The 19,507-nt window shown below is 44.2% G+C and overlaps 9 non-coding genes across 9 annotated transcripts; all 9 read right to left on the bottom strand.

The window, feature by feature from the left end:
• Positions 1–6,973: 6,973 nt before the first annotated feature.
• trnan-guu (transfer RNA asparagine (anticodon GUU)) lies at positions 6,974–7,047 on the bottom strand. Its single transcript has one exon. It is a non-coding gene; the product is annotated as a tRNA-Asn (tRNA).
• Positions 7,048–7,813: 766 nt separating this feature from the next.
• Positions 7,814–7,887, bottom strand: trnan-guu (transfer RNA asparagine (anticodon GUU)). Its single transcript has one exon. It is a non-coding gene; the product is annotated as a tRNA-Asn (tRNA).
• Positions 7,888–8,653: 766 nt separating this feature from the next.
• On the bottom strand, positions 8,654–8,727 carry trnan-guu (transfer RNA asparagine (anticodon GUU)). The gene has a single exon. It is a non-coding gene; the product is annotated as a tRNA-Asn (tRNA).
• Positions 8,728–9,493: 766 nt separating this feature from the next.
• trnan-guu (transfer RNA asparagine (anticodon GUU)) lies at positions 9,494–9,567 on the bottom strand. Its single transcript has one exon. It is a non-coding gene; the product is annotated as a tRNA-Asn (tRNA).
• A 766-nt stretch (positions 9,568–10,333) lies between these two features.
• Positions 10,334–10,407, bottom strand: trnan-guu (transfer RNA asparagine (anticodon GUU)). The gene has a single exon. It is a non-coding gene; the product is annotated as a tRNA-Asn (tRNA).
• Positions 10,408–11,173: 766 nt separating this feature from the next.
• On the bottom strand, positions 11,174–11,247 carry trnan-guu (transfer RNA asparagine (anticodon GUU)). The gene has a single exon. It is a non-coding gene; the product is annotated as a tRNA-Asn (tRNA).
• A 767-nt stretch (positions 11,248–12,014) lies between these two features.
• Positions 12,015–12,088, bottom strand: trnan-guu (transfer RNA asparagine (anticodon GUU)). The gene has a single exon. It is a non-coding gene; the product is annotated as a tRNA-Asn (tRNA).
• Positions 12,089–12,854: 766 nt separating this feature from the next.
• trnan-guu (transfer RNA asparagine (anticodon GUU)) lies at positions 12,855–12,928 on the bottom strand. The gene has a single exon. It is a non-coding gene; the product is annotated as a tRNA-Asn (tRNA).
• Positions 12,929–13,694: 766 nt separating this feature from the next.
• Positions 13,695–13,768, bottom strand: trnan-guu (transfer RNA asparagine (anticodon GUU)). The gene has a single exon. It is a non-coding gene; the product is annotated as a tRNA-Asn (tRNA).
• Positions 13,769–19,507: the final 5,739 nt, after the last annotated feature.

The raw sequence follows: 19,507 nt of genomic DNA on the forward strand, positions 1-19,507 counted from the left end.
TCAATTGAATTATTTATCAATATATGGTTATGAAACTTTTTTTCGGTCGCCAGGCAACTTGCAACAAATATGTACGCGATGCGCGCAGGCGCGCCCTGCTCTCCTCCCTGCTCTGCGCCGTCTCTGTGCCGAGTCTGCGCCCATCCCGGCGGTGTGCGCGGCGCAAACCGCGTTCTAGCTGAAAGCCGCTTTGCACCCTTGCTGCCGCAGCAACCCGTGCGTCCACCAAGCGTGCGTCCACTTGCGCCCTATGCCGCAACGCAAACTCGACGGCGTGCGCCCTAATGCGCGCCGAGCACGGCAACAGACCATGTGCCCTTGAGCGGAGGTGCAGCTACCCCTGTGCGCCCTCTATGTCAAAGCAGCTTTAGAGGAACCTGCTGATGCAGGATCAGTAGCGAGTCTTCAGGGACCACGTAGACCTGCTGGTCCAGGACTAAGACTGGACCATCAGCTGGTTCAGGTACCAAGAGGATCCTTCTGGATCTCTGCCCTGAACTGGACCAGCTGCTCTGGTTCAGACCAACATGATGATTTCAGTTGGAGCTGCTGACAGGTCGGACATCTGTCGCCATGACGACCGTATGGGACGACTACTGGAGATAAAAGCCAGATCCTAAAACATCAATAACTATGTCTGAGCAGACATACATTAAAGAACCGTTTCTCTAAAGTTGTCTTTTAAATTAAAACTAACATGTCACTGAAAGGTTGGTTGGTACAAACTGATGTGAATCAGCAATATATGAATAAAGTTTTATTGAATGTTTGGGCTACTTTCAGAGTCTTATATTGAGTCGGCTGCAGGACTATAGAAAGTGTTAGACCGGTCTCTCCTCCTGCGGCTGCAACAATACGAGTGGAGGAATCCGATCGTTATGCTTTATGTTTTAAACATGAGTTTATGTTGTTCACACTGTTACACAGAGGTGATCACGGACATCCACAATGCCAACTATGAGACTCAATACACGTGTACATTAGGGCTGTGTTAAAAAAAAATCGATTTTCCAATTCTAAATCGATTCTCATATTAATTCCTAAAAATCGATTCTTATGTCTAAACATCGATTTTTTATTTTTTATTATTTTTTATTTTTTTTCCATCATTACATTTTTACCCGGTGAACTTTAATCCCAGTAGTTGGACACACAGTTTGTCATGAAACTTCTGAAAAATGCCAGGTGCTTCATGGCAATATGTGTGCGTGGTGGCAGAATAATTTGATAAGCTAAAATGATTTGTTTACTGCATGAACTGTTGCAATTTTTCTCTTTTTTTGCACTTTAAATGGATATTGAAAGGCCTGTTTGAGTTATTTATTTCTTAGTTATTTCACAATAATTATTGTGAAATTATTATTTCACTAATTATTTTACAGTCATATAATTCAGGCAACAGCTCAAAAAAACATTTTAAGTAACACTAAGCCAAATCAATATCGAATCGGATCGAATCAAATCGTGATAATCGATTCTGAATCTTAAGAATCGTAATCGAATCGATTCTTGACATTTGAATCGATACCCAGCCCTAGTGTACATTGGGCTTAATCCGTTAGTATATCATACGCATGACAGTAAAACGGAACAAGGAGCTGTTTTTCGTCCCACCAACTTAAGTTCTGGTGTCGGTTCTTAAATTACAAACAAGAAAAAAAAGAGTGTAATGATGCACTCACGCTAAATATTAACATTCACAAAACTTTATGGACATAATAAACCCACAACTCTTCACAGAACTGCATGTGCACTCGACTCCACGTTGATTGTGATGTTCAAAGAAACGTGTGTGGATTTGGGCGTATGCACAGTTTTGAACATCTGATTTATTTATTTTTTTTTCGTACGCAAGAATTCCACGCACGGACCAATGTAGAAATCCACGCACTCTTTGTAAATGAGGTCCCAGTTGTGCAAATTCTCCCACTTAAAAAGATAAAAGAGACCTGTAATTTTCATCACAGAGACAGAATGACGAAAAAAAAAACAACTTAAAATCACATTGTCTGATTTTTGAATGAATTATAGTGGAAAGTAATTATTTGGTCGATAACAAAAGTTCATCTCAATACTAATTATACTATACTTATACTATACTAATACTTTTACCCTTTGTTGGCAAAGACAGAGGTCAAACGTTTTCTGTAAGTCTTCACAAGGTTTCACACACTGTTGCTGGTATTTTGGTCTGTTCCTCCATGCAGATCTCCTCTAGAGCAGTGATTGGTCCGTTCCTCCATGATCTCCTCTAGAGCAGTAATGTTTTGGGGCTGTCGCTGGGCAACACAGACTTTCAACTCCCTCCAAAGATTTTCTATGGGGTTGAGATCTGGAGACTGGCTAGGCCACTCCAGGACCTTGAAATGTTTCTTACGAAGCCACTCCTTCGTTGCCCGGGCGATGTGTTTGGATCATTGTCCTGCTGAAAGACCCAGCCACATTTCATCTTCCAACATACATACTAACATACGTTCCAACATACTACTGATGGAAGGAGGTTTTCACTCTAAATCTCACCATATATGGCCCCATTCATTGTTTTCCTTACACGGATCAGTCGTCCTGATGCTTTTGCAGAAAAACATCCCCAAAGCATGATGTTTCCACCCCAGTGCTTCACAGTAGGTATTTGGATGCAACTCACCTTTCTTTCTCCAAACACGACAAGTTGTTTTTCTACCATAAAGTTCTATTTTGGTTTCATCTGACCATATAACATTCTCCCAATCCTCTTCTGCATCATCCAAATGTTTTCTAGCAAACTTCAGACGGGCCTGGACATGTACTGGCTTCAGCAGGGGGAACGGCTGGCCCTGCAGGATCTGAGTCCCTGATCGTAGTGTGTTACTGATGGTTCCTTTGTTACTCTGGTCCCAGCTCTCTGCAGGTCATTCACTAGGTCTTCGTGTGGTTCTGGGATCTTTACTCACCGTTCTGGTGATCATTTTTACCCCACGGTGTGAGATCTTGCACGGAGCCCCAGATGGAGGGAGATTATCAGTGGTCTTGTATTTGTTCTATTTTCTAATAATTGCTTCCACAGTTGATTTCTTCACACCAAGCTGCTTACCTATTGCAGATTCATTCTTCCCAGCCTGGTGCAGGTCTACAATTTTGTTTCTCACGTCCTTTGACAGCCAGAAATCTTGCTTGTTTGTAGGTGACCAAATTCTTGTTTTACTGAGGAATTTACCAATTAATTCAGTAAAAATACTACAATGTGATTTCCTGGATTCTTTCCCCCCATTCTGTCTCTCATGGTTCAAGTGTACCTATGATGAAAATTACAGGCCTCTTATCTTTTTAAGGGGGAGAACTTGCACAATTTGCTAAATGCTTTTTTGGCCCAGCAGTCTTTGCAGCCCTGAGGTTTTTCCGGCAGGCTATTCCACAGACTTGGGCCGTAGTAATGAAATGATTGTGATCGTGTTGCTGCTGGAGCAGCAGACGACTGTGTCATTAAGTTCACCTAACCTCTGACTCACTATGATGATGGAGGAAATTTGACTCGGTTACCTGCGGAATCAGAGCAGGAAGAGGCAGTACTGCTTTTTGGACCCACTACCAGGCTACAGCAGCTTCCACCACCAGGCCTCAGCAGGAGCCGCAACTATTCGGTCAGTGTCGTTTAATTTGTTTTAACATTGCTAAATATCAGGATGCCACCAAAAAAGCCAGCAATCACAGACGAGGAAGTAGAGGAAATAAAGAAATCTTTAAACCTCTTGTAAGAAGAAATAGCAAACATCTCCAAACAACTAAAAGTTATAATAAACTTGATGGAAGAAATTGATGAATTAAAAAGAAAGAAATGCTGAAAAGGATAAAGTGATATCCATGTTAGAATGCCTGTTGTCAGAACTTGAACAATACTCCAGGATGAATGACCTGATTGTCAGTGGACTGGACACAAAGCCTCGCTCATATGCCAGGGACGTATCGAGAGACGAAGAAGTCACCAAACCAAGGAGGGCCAGTGGGGGGGGGGGGGGTATCTTGTTTTCATTCCTCCAGGGAGATTGTGACAGGAGCTGCCTGCCAGGCTGCTTTGTGAAGGTCAGATTATAGAATCAACAATTGTATTGAAAAAAGTCTCTGGTTCATCAATGGCGACTCCAAACAGACAAATGTGTGGTCAATTCCCGCCAAGCCGAGCTTCCAACTTCTCCAAGGTCTTTTCCATCTTGCCAATGAGCTCAAAAACCGCCGCTAGCCTGCGATTCTGCTCAAGAATTGCATCCAGCTTGCGGTTTTGCTCCCCCAATGTTAAAGTCTGAGTGTTGGTCGCAGAGCTTATCCCCTCAGCCACGTCGGGCAGCTCTGAAAGGGCCAGAATAGCTGTTGACGACTTGCGCATTTGTCGATATACCAGGAATCCACCAACTCCAAAAAGCAAAAATCCTGTTATCATTAATCCAATTATGAAGGCATCTTCAACATCCTCGATGGACAGAATCGACAGGCACATGATCCTCCAATGCTTCCACGAGTCCATCATGTATCCGGCAAAAAATGTCCCATCGGGACAGGAGGGCTCTCTTGTCCCCTGACTTCTCATCGCAAAAATTTGGTCAATTGTGCTGAGAGACTAGTTAACCAATTCCATGATTGTAGAGAGTTTCGGAGGAGTGAAAAAAAAGGCTCTAAAAAGACAAGACAGGACAAAACGCAGCAACAGGGCAGATAGGGAGGGAGAGGGAGCAGAAAAGCGTCCGCCTTCACAGAGAGCCGGAAGAATACAATACAATAATAGCAGTCTCTGAAACTTGGCTAAGCGAAGAACAAACCGCCTTGGCTGAATTAGAAGGTTATGAAATGTCGAGAAGAAAGTCGAAATGTTCAGATTAATGTTGAAATAGAATTTTGAGAAAAAAGTCGAAATGTTGAGATTAATTTTGAAATACAATTTCAAGAATAACGTAGACATTTCTTGAATAAAGTTGAAATTTCGTCAATAAAGTCGAAATTTTGAGAATAAAGTTGAAATACATTTCGACTTTTTTCTCGAAGTGCATAATGAAAAAAATACGGAGCCATGACTTATTAATACGTGGCCACGCATTATTTTATTTTTTTCAAATGTCACCAAAGGGGCTCCGTAAAAAAAATCTTCCGCTACATAGTTTCTGTCATGTGTTATTTAAAACTCATAAGTAACTAATGTTTGAATTATATATATTTATCTACGATGTTTCTTTTGTGCTCCTTAAGTACATTGGCTGTAATGTGAAAGACTATATATCATAATCAGAAAAAGGTTTATTGCCAAGTACGTTAGTTTATTTCCCCAAGCTGTTGCTCTGATGAACTCTCATAACTCATAGAGTCTCAGAGAATCAATCCCCGTGCAATATGCTGTAACAATGCACCTCCCAATAATCTAATCATATCTACCTCATTCTGCTGCACCTCTCACTTTAAAAAATATTAGAGTCTATATATGTTATTAAGAGTGTAGGAGCCATTTCTATGTGGGTGTGTGTGTGTAAGGTACCAAATTGGGCCAGTAGGTGTCCTTACTGTCTCAGTTGTAAATGTTATATAGGTGAGAGTTTTCAATCAGGTGTCAGGTGTTGCTAGACCGAGGAGCATATAGTTTTTCGACAGTTACGCTCTGCTCTGCTCTGCTCCGCTCCGCTCTGTCACTTTTGTATGGTAGTGGTGAAACGGTGATCAATAAAAGAACATCAATAAAGATGTGAAGCTGTAAGTCCTTTGTTTCACTAGACACAAAGAAGAAGAGAGCAGCCTGACACTCCTCCCTCTGTCTTCCAGTGAGGATGCAGGGTGCTCCCCCTTCACCAGCCTCTCCCTTTCACTTAAAGTGTGTGCTATTCAGGGTTGTTCCCAAAACTCCTTGTTACTCAGAGTAGCGTCACCGTAGCACTCCCGTGCTATCGGCCACAGAAAGGACACATTATTGCTGGAACAACAGAATCTGTTTCACCCCCAAGGGGGCAGTCACACCAGACTTGTATGCAGTGTTGTGCATGAACGCGTTCATTGAACACGTTCATTTCTGTGAGAACGTTGAACTGAACGCAATGTATTTACAAATAAAGAACTTGAACGTGAACTTGTTCATTCTGCAGATCATGAACGGGAATTTGAACTGTTCAGATTATGTGAGTTGCAGCTTCACTGTTTTGGTCCAATTATTACAGAATAATCCTTCTCATTTCACCAGCGGGCGGCACATTTAAAAGGCTCAACGAGCCCGGTGCCATCTTTATGAATGTAGGCTGATTTATGGTTCCGCGTTACACCAACGCGGAACCTACGGCGTAGGGTACGCGGCGTGCGGACCGTATGGTTTGCGTCGCCACGTACCTTACGCCATAGTCTTCGCCGTCGATTTAACGCGGAACCATAAATCAGCCTTGACAGGTGAAGAGAGACCTTGCAGACGCAGCGTCAGCGAGCCGTCAGATGATGATCCGCTTATCATTATCTGCGGGAATTTTATACATCGTCTCCCAAAGAGTCTGACGGTAGGAAACTAACCTTTCTGTGCAAATTATGTCCACCTGCGCTGAGAAAACAAGTCTGAACGTCTGCCTCGTCAACTTCACATTTGAAACGTCATGTGGAGTTAAAGCATCCGGCCAGTGGGAGAAAATATCTGCGTTTCATTCTTACTTCTCACCTAAAAATATTGAAATGAACTGAATTTGAACTAGTTCAAAATGAAAATGGTGAACTATGAACGTGAACTGTTCATTTTTAAACTATGTGAACTGAACTTTGAACTAGTTCATGAGAAGTATGAACTTGCACAACACTGCTTGTATGGTCGGTTTTAAAGGGACAAGAGTTCATTTGGCTGGAAAGTCCTTTTTGTTTGTGGAGGTGGGAATGCACAGTGGTGCTCTTTTTACGAGGTGAAATCCCCTGTGCATTTGGCAAAAAAAGGGCAATATCTGATAGCCTAGTTTTGTTCTCAAGGTTGACAAAGGCCCAAATCAATGCACGTCCCTGGGTGGGCTTGAACCACCAACCTTTCGGTTAACAGCCGAACGCGCTAACCGCTTGCGCCACAGAGACCTAGGGCTGTTGTGCTTTTTGAGTGGGTGTGGGCATACAGGTAACTCCGCCCTTACTTTACTTCACATTCGTTTGGTGACCATTTACAAATTACAGCATCTTCAGGTGTCAGTAAGCATTTCCGTACAAAGAGTTGGAGCACTTTAAAAACAATCTAATTCTCTGAACTATTGACTTTGTGCTGTTGTTTGAATTCATCTGAATCTTAAGAACCCAACGGAGCCTAAGCCCCAACCAATGCCTGCTATTCCACCCAGGAAGAAGGCGAGGACCACCTAGCACAGATGCTTACTTCAGCTATGGCGAGACTGCCCACCCAAGCTGTCGATCAGCCAGCCAAGAAGGAGAAGAGAGCGGCCTGACAGTTCTCCCTCTGTCTTCCAGTGAGGATGCAAGGTGCTCCCCATTCACCAGCATCTCCCTTTCACTTAAAGTGTGCGCAATTCAGGGATGTTCCCCAAACTCCTTGTTACTCAGAGTAGCGTCACCGTAGCACTCCTTGTTATCGGCCACAGAAAGGACACATTATTGATGGAACAACAGAATCTGTTTCACCCCCATGGGGGCAGTCACACCAGACTTGTATGATCGGCTTTAAAGGGACAAGAGTTCATTTGCCTGGAAAGTCCTGTTTGTTTGTGGAGGTGTGAATGACCCAGTGGTGCTCTATTTACCAGGTGAAATCCCCTGTACATTAGTCAAAAAAAGGGGAATATCTGATAATCTAGTTTTGTTCTGAAGGTTGACAAAGGCCCAAATCAATGCACGTCCCTGGGTGGGCTTGAACCACCAACCTTTCGGTTAACAGCCGAACACGCTAACCGATTGCGCCACAGAGACCTAGGGCTGCCAGGCTTTTTGGGTGGGCGTGCCCATATAGGTAACTCCGCCCTCACTTTACTTCACATTCGTTTGGTGACCATTTACAAATTACAGCATCTTCAGGTGTCAGTAAGCATTTCCGTACAAAGAGTTGGAGAACTTTAAAAACAATCTAATTCTCTGAACTATTGACTTTGTGCTGTTGTTTGAATTCATCTGAATTTTAAGAACCCAACGGAGCCTAAGCCCCAACCAATGCCTGCTATTCCATCCAGGCAGGAGGTGAGGACCACCTAGCACAGACGCTTACTTCAGCTATGGCGAGACTGCCCACCCAAGCTGTCGATCAGCCAGCCTAGAAGAAAAAGAGAGCGGCCTGACAGTCCTCCCTCTGTCTTCCAGTGAGGATGCAGGGTGCTCCCCATTCACCAGCCTCTCCCTTTCACTTAAAGTGTGCGCAATTCAGGGATGTTCCCCAAACTCCTTGTTACTCAGAGTAGCCTCACCGTAGCACTCCTGTGCTATCGGCCACAGAAAGGACACATTATTGCTGGAACAACAGAATCTGTTTCACCCCCAAGGGGACAGACACACCGGACTTGTATGATCGGTTTTAAAGGGACAAGAGTTCATTTGGCTAGAAAGTCTTGTTTGTTTGTGGAGGTGTGAATGCACAGTGGTGGTCTTTTTACAAGGTGAAACCCCCTGTACATTTGGCAAAAAAAGGGCAATATCTGGTAGCCTAGTTTTGTTCTCAAGCTTGACAAAGGCCCAAATCAACGCACGTCCCTGGGTGGGCTTGAACCACCAACCTTTCGGTTAACAGCCTAACGCGCTAACCGATTGCGCCACAGAGACCTAGGGCTGTTGTGCTTTTTGAGTGGGTGTGGCCATACAGGTAACTCCGCCCTTACTTTACTTCACATTCGTTTGGTGACCATTTACAAATTACAGCATCTTCAGGTGTCAGTAAGCATTTCCGTACAAAGAGTTGGAGCACTTTAAAAACAATCTAATTCTCTGAACTATTGACTTTGTGCTGTTGTTTGAATTCATCTGAATCTTAAGAACCCAACGGAGCCTAAGCCCCAACCAATGCCTGCTATTCCACCCAGGAAGAAGGCGAGGACCACCTAGCACAGATGCTTACTTCAGCTATGGCGAGACTGCCCACCCAAGCTGTCGATCAGCCAGCCAAGAAGGAGAAGAGAGCGGCCTGACAGTTCTCCCTCTGTCTTCCAGTGAGGATGCAAGGTGCTCCCCATTCACCAGCATCTCCCTTTCACTTAAAGTGTGCGCAATTCAGGGATGTTCCCCAAACTCCTTGTTACTCAGAGTAGCGTCACCGTAGCACTCCTTGTTATCGGCCACAGAAAGGACACATTATTGATGGAACAACAGAATCTGTTTCACCCCCATGGGGGCAGTCACACCAGACTTGTATGATCGGCTTTAAAGGGACAAGAGTTCATTTGCCTGGAAAGTCCTGTTTGTTTTTGGAGGTGTGAATGACCCAGTGGTGCTCTATTTACCAGGTGAAATCCCCTGTACATTAGTCAAAAAAAGGGGAATATCTGATAATCTAGTTTTGTTCTGAAGGTTGACAAAGGCCCAAATCAATGCACGTCCCTGGGTGGGCTTGAACCACCAACCTTTCGGTTAACAGCCGAACACGCTAACCGATTGCGCCACAGAGACCTAGGGCTGCCAGGCTTTTTAGGTGGGCGTGGCCATATAGGTAACTCCGCCCTCACTTTACTTCACATTCGTTTGGTGACCATTTACAAATTACAGCAACTTCAGGTGTCAGTAAGCATTTCCGTACAAAGAGTTGGAGAACTTTAAAAACAATCTAATTCTCTGAACTATTGACTTTGTGCTGTTGATTTGAATTCATCTGAATTTTAAGAACCCAACGGAGCCTAAGCCCCAACCAATGCCTGCTATTCCATCCAGGCAGGAGGTGAGGACCACCTAGCACAGACGCTTACTTCAGCTATGGCGAGACTGCCCACCCAAGCTGTCGATCAGCCAGCCTAGAAGAAAAAGAGAGCGGCCTGACAGTCCTCCCTCTGTCTTCCAGTGAGGATGCAGGGTGCTCCCCATTCACCAGCCTCTCCCTTTCACTTAAAGTGTGCGCAATTCAGGGATGTTCCCCAAAATCCTTGTTACTCAGAGTAGCCTCACCGTAGCACTCCTGTGCTATCGGCCACAGAAAGGACACATTATTGCTGGAACAACAGAATCTGTTTCACCCCCAAGGGGACAGACACACCGGACTTGTATGATCGGTTTTAAAGGGACAAGAGTTCATTTGGCTAGAAAGTCTTGTTTGTTTGTGGAGGTGTGAATGCACAGTGGTGGTCTTTTTACAAGGTGAAACCCCCTGTACATTTGCCAAAAAAGGGCAATATCTGGTAGCCTAGTTTTGTTCTCAAGCTTGACAAAGGCCCAAATCAACGCACGTCCCTGGGTGGGCTTGAACCACCAACCTTTCGGTTAACAGCCGAACGCGCTAACCGATTGCACCACAGAGACCTAGGGCTGTTGTGCTTTTTGAGTGGGTGTGGCCATACAGGTAACTCCGCCCTTACTTTACTTCACATTCGTTTGGTGACCATTTACAAATTACAGCATCTTCAGGTGTCAGTAAGCATTTCCGTACAAAGAGTTGGAGCACTTTAAAAACAATCTAATTCTCTGAACTATTGACTTTGTGCTGTTGTTTGAATTCATCTGAATCTTAAGAACCCAACGGAGCCTAAGCCCCAACCAATGCCTGCTATTCCACCCAGGAAGAAGGCGAGGACCACCTAGCACAGATGCTTACTTCAGCTATGGCGAGACTGCCCACCCAAGCTGTCGATCAGCCAGCCAAGAAGGAGAAGAGAGCAGCCTGACAGTTCTCCCTCTGTCTTCCAGTGAGGATGCAAGGTGCTCCCCATTCACCAGCATCTCCCTTTCACTTAAAGTGTGCGCAATTCAGGGATGTTCCCCAAACTCCTTGTTACTCAGAGTAGCGTCACCGTAGCACTCCTTGTTATCGGCCACAGAAAGGACACATTATTGATGGAACAACAGAATCTGTTTCACCCCCATGGGGGCAGTCACACCAGACTTGTATGATCGGCTTTAAAGGGACAAGAGTTCATTTGCCTGGAAAGTCCTGTTTGTTTTTGGAGGTGTGAATGACCCAGTGGTGCTCTATTTACCAGGTGAAATCCCCTGTACATTAGTCAAAAAAAGGGGAATATCTGATAATCTAGTTTTGTTCTGAAGGTTGACAAAGGCCCAAATCAATGCACGTCCCTGGGTGGGCTTGAACCACCAACCTTTCGGTTAACAGCCGAACACGCTAACCGATTGCGCCACAGAGACCTAGGGCTGCCAGGCTTTTTAGGTGGGCGTGGCCATATAGGTAACTCCGCCCTCACTTTACTTCACATTCGTTTGGTGACCATTTACAAATTACAGCAACTTCAGGTGTCAGTAAGCATTTCCGTACAAAGAGTTGGAGAACTTTAAAAACAATCTAATTCTCTGAACTATTGACTTTGTGCTGTTGATTTGAATTCATCTGAATTTTAAGAACCCAACGGAGCCTAAGCCCCAACCAATGCCTGCTATTCCATCCAGGCAGGAGGTGAGGACCACCTAGCACAGACGCTTACTTCAGCTATGGCGAGACTGCCCACCCAAGCTGTCGATCAGCCAGCCTAGAAGAAAAAGAGAGCGGCCTGACAGTCCTCCCTCTGTCTTCCAGTGAGGATGCAGGGTGCTCCCCATTCACCAGCCTCTCCCTTTCACTTAAAGTGTGCGCAATTCAGGGATGTTCCCCAAACTCCTTGTTACTCAGAGTAGCGTCACCGTAGCACTCCTTGTTATCGGCCACAGAAAGGACACATTATTGATGGAACAACAGAATCTGTTTCACCCCCATGGGGGCAGTCACACCAGACTTGTATGATCGGCTTTAAAGGGACAAGAGTTCATTTGCCTGGAAAGTCCTGTTTGTTTTTGGAGGTGTGAATGACCCAGTGGTGCTCTATTTACCAGGTGAAATCCCCTGTACATTAGTCAAAAAAAGGGGAATATCTGATAATCTAGTTTTGTTCTGAAGGTTGACAAAGGCCCAAATCAATGCACGTCCCTGGGTGGGCTTGAACCACCAACCTTTCGGTTAACAGCCGAACACGCTAACCGATTGCGCCACAGAGACCTAGGGCCGCCAGGCTTTTTAGGTGGGCGTGGCCATATAGGTAACTCCGCCCTCACTTTACTTCACATTCGTTTGGTGACCATTTACAAATTACAGCAACTTCAGGTGTCAGTAAGCATTTCCGTACAAAGAGTTGGAGAACTTTAAAAACAATCTAATTCTCTGAACTATTGACTTTGTGCTGTTGATTTGAATTCATCTGAATTTTAAGAACCCAACGGAGCCTAAGCCCCAACCAATGCCTGCTATTCCATCCAGGCAGGAGGTGAGGACCACCTAGCACAGACGCTTACTTCAGCTATGGCGAGACTGCCCACCCAAGCTGTCGATCAGCCAGCCTAGAAGAAAAAGAGAGCGGCCTGACAGTCCTCCCTCTGTCTTCCAGTGAGGATGCAGGGTGCTCCCCATTCACCAGCCTCTCCCTTTCACTTAAAGTGTGCGCAATTCAGGGATGTTCCCCAAAATCCTTGTTACTCAGAGTAGCCTCACCGTAGCACTCCTGTGCTATCGGCCACAGAAAGGACACATTATTGCTGGAACAACAGAATCTGTTTCACCCCCAAGGGGACAGACACACCGGACTTGTATGATCGGTTTTAAAGGGACAAGAGTTCATTTGGCTAGAAAGTCTTGTTTGTTTGTGGAGGTGTGAATGCACAGTGGTGGTCTTTTTACAAGGTGAAACCCCCTGTACATTTGCCAAAAAAGGGCAATATCTGGTAGCCTAGTTTTGTTCTCAAGCTTGACAAAGGCCCAAATCAACGCACGTCCCTGGGTGGGCTTGAACCACCAACCTTTCGGTTAACAGCCGAACGCGCTAACCGATTGCGCCAAAGAGACCTAGCGATGCCATGCTTTTTGAGTGGGTGTGGCCATACAGGTAACTCCGCCCTCACTTTACTTCACATTCGTTTGGTGACCATTTACAAATTACAGCATCTTCAGGTGTCAGTAAGCATTTCCGTACAAAGAGTTGGAGCACTTCAAAAACAATATAATTCTCTGAACTATTGACTTTGTGCTGTTGTTTGAATTAATCTGAATTTTAAGAACCCAACGGAGCCTAAGCCCCAACCAATGCCTGCTATTCCATCCAGGCAGGAGGTGAGGACCACCTAGCACAGACGCTTACTTCAGCTATGGCGAGACTGCCCACCCAAGCTGTCGATCAGCCAGCCTAGAAGAAAAAGAGAGCGGCCTGACAGTCCTCCCTCTGTCTTCCAGTGAGGATGCAGGGTGCTCCCCATTCACCAGCCTCTCCCTTTCACTTAAAGTGTGCGCAATTCAGGGATGTTCCCCAAACTCCTTGTTACTCAGAGTAGCCTCACCGTAGCACTCCTGTGCTATCGGCCACAGAAAGGACACATTATTGCTGGAACAACAGAATCTGTTTCACCCCCAAGGGGACAGACACACCGGACTTGTATGATCGGTTTTAAAGGGACAAGAGTTCATTTGGCTAGAAAGTCTTGTTTGTTTGTGGAGGTGTGAATGCACAGTGGTGGTCTTTTTACAAGGTGAAACCCCCTGTACATTTGGCAAAAAAAGGGCAATATCTGGTAGCCTAGTTTTGTTCTCAAGCTTGACAAAGGCCCAAATCAACGCACGTCCCTGGGTGGGCTTGAACCACCAACCTTTCAGTTAACAGCCGAACGCGCTAACCGATTGCGCCACAGAGACCTAGGGATGCCATGCTTTTTGAGTGGGTGTGGCCATACAGGTAACTCCGCCCTCACTTTACTTCACATTTGTTTGGTGACCATTTACAAATTACAGCATCTTCAGGTGTCAGTAAGCATTTCCGTACAAAGAGTTGGAGCACTTCAAAAACAATATAATTCTCTGAACTATTGACTTTGTGCTGTTGATTTGAATTCATCTGAATTTTAAGAACCCAACGGAGCCTAAGCCCCCAACCGCGGATCAACAGCAACCGTCAGTAAGCCGTTGGTCCCGGTGAAGCTGCAGTCTGTCTGCGGCGAGCAGGACTGACACACCGGGTCAGAGCGGATTTGGTCATGATGTTTAAACTGTGTTTTGTGATTAATAAGCACGGTTTTTAATTATTTTGCGTTGGACCGATGTAGCAGATAAAATCATTTGGACCATCCAGCTCCTCAACCATCAGTTATGTCTTTCAAATGAGCAGTTCAGGTAAAAACGGCAGTCAAATCAGCAAAAAAGTCAGTTTCTTGGATGAAATATATTAATTTCTTATCAAATAAGTTTGTTAGTGCACAGCTATGCTCATGTACGCATGTGAGTGAGTGTAAGTTTGGTGTACACGAAAGTACAATCTGCATTGAGGGTTCTCGCTTCGGGAATCCCAGTCTGTTATTGGCCTCGGCAGCGTCGCTGCTCATTTGCATAAAGTTGAGATTTTTCAACTTGAAATTGACACTCTGCTCCCGCTGCCTCTCAACACGCGTTTTCATAGAAACTGAACGGCAGCCGGCTGCCTATGTGACGCCTTCAGTGTGAATGCAGGGTTACAATCATACCTGCCTCACTCACCTCCCAGCTCCGCCTCCTCATGTCACTATGGTTTCTCCTTCCACACCTGCAATCAGCCCTGCTGCTGCTTAAGCCTTCCACTCCCAGCCAGTCGCTGCCAGATTGTTCTGTTGTCATGCCTGACTTTCCAGCGGTTTTCCCCGGACTGATCACCTGTTGCTGACCCTGCCTGTCTCCGACCTGGTAATCACCTCAGCCTTCTGTCCTGACCCCACCACAGCACTCCTCAGATTCTGAGGTAACCACCACACTCACAGCTGACTTTAACAGACAAAAACATTGTACGGTGTTGCAGAAGATCTACATGATCGAGAAGCAAACAGCATTCTTAATATCGTGTTGATTGTGGCTGCTTCCGGTTTTATTTGTTTACAACGGTCTTTTTCTTGTTCATTTCCTCCTCACGAGGATGTCCAGGGTCTTGATGGCTGGCCGGGATTTCAGCACAGGATTCTGTCTCAGTGGTAAGAGCTCCGGAGCTGATCCGGAGTCTGTACTGGCGTTCGTCTTCTAGTGAAACATCTGGAGCCTGATGTCAACCTGTCTCTGTTTGTCCAGGTTTAGCCGTCGGCAGAAGAGGTGGGAGGGGACTGTGCTGGAGCAGGAACCGGCATTGTCCTGCTTCGGCTGGCCAACGTTCCCCTTCCTCCAGCAGAAGGGCTGTCCCTGGTCCAGGGGGGGCAAGGGCAGCCCTTTGGATACTGGCCAGAGGAGCAGCCAGGACCCTCCTCCAGGGGTCCTCTTCCTCCTCCTCCAACTCCAGGGGTTCTGCCTCCTCCTCCTACACAGTCCATGTCCAGGACCATGGCCTACAGGAGGAGGAAGGCAGCTGAAGCTGCAGCCGCCGCTGCAGAAGCAGGTCCAGCACCAACAGCAGCAAAAACATGCAAGCCCAGTAAGCAGTGTACGTGCTCCCAGTGAGGCTTGCCGAAAACAATGGAAACGGGACACACTCGCATTGGGGGAACGTCGTACTGCGCTGCTGTTGGTAACAAGTGAGGTTTTGTATATAAATGTATATAGTTTTATTTTTATAATTTGTATATAGTTTGTTTTTTGTAAATAAATGTATATATTTGTTTATCATCTGTGTATAGTTTGTCTTTTTTATTTGAATAAATGTGGCTTATTTCTCTTTCAACTTTTAAGCTTTGTCTCGTTTCCTGTTAAATTATGCATATATAGTTTGATTATCCACTTGGAGTGATTGTTAATTATATGACTGGAACAGACAAGATCGAAAAAAAACCCTCAGGGAATACCTTTAATTATAAATAAATACTAACGATAACTGGAGTAAGTAGCCAAAACACAAAGGTTAGGAAGGCGAAAAAACCAAATGAGAATGACTCAGTGGAAGGTGGAGCTAGTTTATTTTTGGGGCTTTAAGTATCCAGAAAGGACAGACTCTTGGCAGGTCCACGTATTTGAAGAGAAAGACATTTAATATATAAACCATATTAAGGTATAAACCATATTATGGTCTTATAAAGAATTCTAGAATGCGTTTTCCTCCAACAGAGGTCCAACCTTCCTCCTCCGTTTGTTGTTGCGGTTCATTTATTCGTCCAGCAGATGGCGACATTTCCCCGAATCGGCCGCCCACCACATGAAGACGCTCTGGGTTCTTTAGTTCTGCTTAGAGCCTCTGTATTTAAATTAAGTGCATGTGAGTGATAGCTGCTGAAGAATTTTTTTTCTGCTTTGATTATCTTCTGTCTTAAACTGAAATAAAAAGGAAGAGTTTTTAATTGTTGATGTAATGTCACTTTCCGGCCACTTGATGTCGCTGTGACGGCTCTCCTGCAGCTGCCGGCGGAGCCCAGCGCCTGAAAGGGAGAGGAATCCACTTAATAAAATAATAAAATCAAATGTAATGCCATTACATTTTATTCATACTAGATATTTGTATAATTTACTCCATCATTGTATGTTTGTTCCACACAATTGTAAACCTTGTTGGTGTTTGTTTAGCAACATTTGCTAATAAAGTTTTTAAAAGAGGTCACGTGGTTCCGGGTTGCGTCATCACAGTTTTTGCAGACGAACTTTTAGATTGAAGATCTGCAGGATCAGAACTAAACGAGAACGAAGCAGAACCAGGACTCGGAGATGGACCGGGATCAGAACCAGGACTCGGAGATGGACCGGGATCAGAACCAGGACTCGGAGATGGACCGGGATCAGAACCAGGACCAGGAGTCCAGCATCAGGACCAAAGCGGGATCTTCCTCTGCTGGTCTGCAGGTCAGTGTTCAGGTCCAGGTTCTGCTGATTCTGATCCAAACACTTTATTTGATTCCGTGTCCGTAACTTTGAACGGAACCGCAAAAAACACAAACACGTGATCTTCCTCGGAGACTTTTAAACGTGTTTCCGTCTGAATATGTGAATGTGGCGGCGACACGGACGCAGCAGTTGGAGATGCTGCTGGTTCTGGTGGAGTTTTATTGTGGTGTTGGAACACACAATCTAAAGTTAAAACACACAATCTAAAGTTAAAACACATAATCTAAAGTTAAAACACACAATCTAAAGATAAAGCACACAATCTAAAGTTAAAACACACAATCTAAAGTTAAAACACACAGTCTAAAGTTAAAACACACAATCTAAAGTTAAAACACACAATCTAAAGTTAAAACACACTATCTAAAGTTAAAACACATAATCTAAAGTTAAAACACATAATCTAAAGTTAAAACACATAATCTAAAGTCTCCACCAACTCGTGAGTGTCTGCAGTTCTGGAAACATCTGGTTGGTTCTACAACCGAGTAGCAGCAACATCTCCAGAGCAGCGGGGTTTGTTGGAGCTCCTATCCCGGGAGGGAGACGCCGCCGGCGGGTTAAAGTCGGAGGAAGATGCCATTATGAGCAGAAAACCCGCCGTAAAAGGCCGCGTTTTAAACGAGTGGCGTAAAAACCGGCGTTTTCCGCTGTCCATGAACGCCACTAAAAGATATGGCAAGCCATAAGGGCCAAAAACCGGGCTTGAATGAATGCGCTGCCAAACAAAAGTATAGACATATAAACGTAGACGCTCCATGGAGCTGCTGCGATACGTCAACATCGCCTCCATATTGGATATGGCAAGACTGCACTGTAAACTAATTTAAGTAAATTGACTTATTTTCATAAAGTGCCTTTCTACAAAGAAATGTACGTTTTACGTCTCATTGATTAATTCACAGACGCACTAATATACTTGGGAAACAGTTAGGCACCAAATATAATATATTTAATTTTCTCAGATGGCAAAAATAAGAACTTTATTGATCCCACATAGGAGTAATTCATGTTATATCAGCTATAGAGAACAAGGTAGTGCCGAAAAACAATATCCCCCCTAACAAAAATAATAAAAGTAGTGAAACATATTTTCTCATCAAAAAAACAAATTTAACATTTTTCAAATAACAAAATAACATATTTGAACCATTTTTTAGACAATAAAATAACATTTGAACCATTTTTCAGACAATAAAATAACTTAAAAAATCTGAAAAATGGTTCAAATATGTTATTTTGTTACTTGAAAAATTTAAAATATGTTTATGTAAAATATGCTTTGTTGATGAGAAAACATGTTTCTCTATTTTTATTATTTTTGTGAGGGGGGATATATATATATATTGTTTTTCGGCACTACCTTGTTCTCTATAGCTGATATAACATGAATTACTCCTATGTGGGATCAATAAAGTTCTTATTTTTGCCATTGAGAAAATTAAATATATTATATTTGGTGTCTAACTGTTTCCCAAGTATATTAGTGCGTGTGTGAATGAATAAATGAGACGTAAAACATACATTTCTTTGTAGGAAGGCGCATTATGAAAATAAGTCAATTTACTTGTATTAGTTTACAGCGCAGCGCAGTCTTGCCACATCCAATATAGCGACGTCGTTGACGTACGGCTCAGCGCTCGAGTGGGCGTCTGCATATATATGTCTATGAACAAATGGGTGTAAAAAGCGCCGTTTTGAGCACAACAAACGCTGTAAAAAGCAGCGTTTTCCACGAGTGGCTTAAAAAGCAGCGTTCATGAAGGCGGGTAAAGAACAGCGTTTTATAAAACTATGACGTGCGTAAAATACGCCGTTTTCGTTCAAAGTTAAGATCACACCTGGCAACCAGGTATCTGTGTGTCCAAGCTTCACTTATCACATCTTGCAACCAGGTATCTGTGTGTCCAAGCTTCACTTATCACACCTGGCAACCAGGTATCTGTGTGTCCAAGCTTCACTTATCACACCTGGCAACCAGGTATCTGTGTGCCCAAGCTTCACTTATCACACCTGGCAACCAGGTATCTGTGTGTCCAAGCTTCACTTATCACACCTGGCAACCAGGTATCTGGTACTTCAAATTACAGTTTTTTCTGAATGCTTAAGTACATTTTTTGTAACATTGGCTATTTTTGCTAAACTCTACACACAAATGAGAAAACCTTTCACCAAATTATCAAAACGTTATAGTTCTCTTGCAAAAGCAAACACAGCTTGATTAACTCTTCACACCTTAGTAAAAATGGTGTTTTCATATCAGACAGTAAACACATGCCATCATTTACTAAGCACATAATGTGCCAACTACACACTGATGGTATGAATACAAAACACATCTGGCTTTTTTCTTTTTCTGTGCACAAGGTAGACTAGGTCAGTTTGAGGTCATACTTTTGTCATAGTTCTGTAAACACACAGGGATCCAAACTTCAAGTATTGGTGTTTATTCACACTCGTCAAAACAAAGACACAGCACAGAACACAAAATAATACATTCACAAAAAAAAGACAATCAGCCTCATGCCGTCACTCTGGGTCCGGCCACAAAATCTCATCCACATCACATGCGATGTCCTCCAGTCCAAGGCACCGGGGAAAATACCTCCTTGCATG

This window comes from Cololabis saira, chromosome 4 (assembly GCF_033807715.1).
Source record: "Cololabis saira isolate AMF1-May2022 chromosome 4, fColSai1.1, whole genome shotgun sequence".
NCBI classification, from domain to species: domain Eukaryota; kingdom Metazoa; phylum Chordata; class Actinopteri; order Beloniformes; family Belonidae; genus Cololabis; species Cololabis saira.